The sequence below is a fragment of the Cryptomeria japonica genome, chromosome 3 (genome assembly GCF_030272615.1).
Source record: "Cryptomeria japonica chromosome 3, Sugi_1.0, whole genome shotgun sequence".
NCBI classification, from domain to species: domain Eukaryota; kingdom Viridiplantae; phylum Streptophyta; class Pinopsida; order Cupressales; family Cupressaceae; genus Cryptomeria; species Cryptomeria japonica.
This window is the reverse complement of record NC_081407.1, coordinates 603698821-603699908: the sequence shown is the minus strand read 5'-3', so window position 1 is coordinate 603699908 and position 1088 is coordinate 603698821.

Genomic DNA, 1088 nt, shown 5'->3' with positions numbered 1-1088 from the left:
AATGGCAACTACGCTATCTTTTAGCATTAACTGTTTTGCACAACTTGGCCTGCAGAAAATCTTATCTTCCTAACTGAGAAAGAACTTCGGAGATCCCGAGGTCACTGCCCCAAAAATACTTGTTGTGGGCTACACTTGACTGCAAAATCAAATTCCTCAGATCGAGAGCTTTCCAACGATATACGACAAATCCATATTTGGGCAAAAAAATAATCCTTCAGCCATCAATCCCTCTGCAGGTCGGTCATTTAATTTTCTACCTTTTCACCATAGTCTGAAATTATATTTTAAACCTTTGAATCTTGTCGTGTAGATCTCTGCCATGCATCACCTTCACGTGGCACCCCCTAATTGGCTCTGGGGTCCTTATCCTGCCACCTCAGCACTGCCTGGACTCACCGCCAGAATGAAGCTCTTTGTTTCTTTTGAACTGCTCTTCTTTTCCATTGGGCCCCACCGCTTGGTCGTCAAGTCACAGCTATTAGCCATCAAGCAACTTTTTGTTGTGACTTGGCGACAGCCGTTGATCTCCCTCGGATCACCGTTGATCTACCTTGACTTGCACGACCTTTACTTCACCTAAGCGACTCCCTCTATCACTTTCTCTTCTGATGGGCCCGACACGTGGCACATCCCGATTTGCCTTTAGATCCATCTAGATGACCACCTCAACTACCACCTCACCAGTCGCTATGTCACAGGTGATAACCAACAGGCACTTTCACATGGTGGTATAGCGATGACCGTAGATCTTCCCTCAACCTGCTTGGTCCTTAACGCCTGACCACTTTCCTTTTCCGCACATGCTTTGTCGCCAAGTCGCAGGGGATATTTGGCGATCATCTTCCCATCGTGACATGGCGACAACCGTTGGATCATCTCGCCTAGTCGTCAGATCTTCTTAACCTGCTAGGACTTTACCTTAGCTAATCTACTCCCCTCTTTGTCGCGTGTCACCACTTGGCACCCCCTGTTTTGTTATGAGATCTACCTGGGCACCACCTGTCTGTCGGGTTTACCACGTGTCAACCTCTGGTTTGCCACCTGATCCATCTAAGCGCGGCCTCATCTGCCATGTCAACGTCACC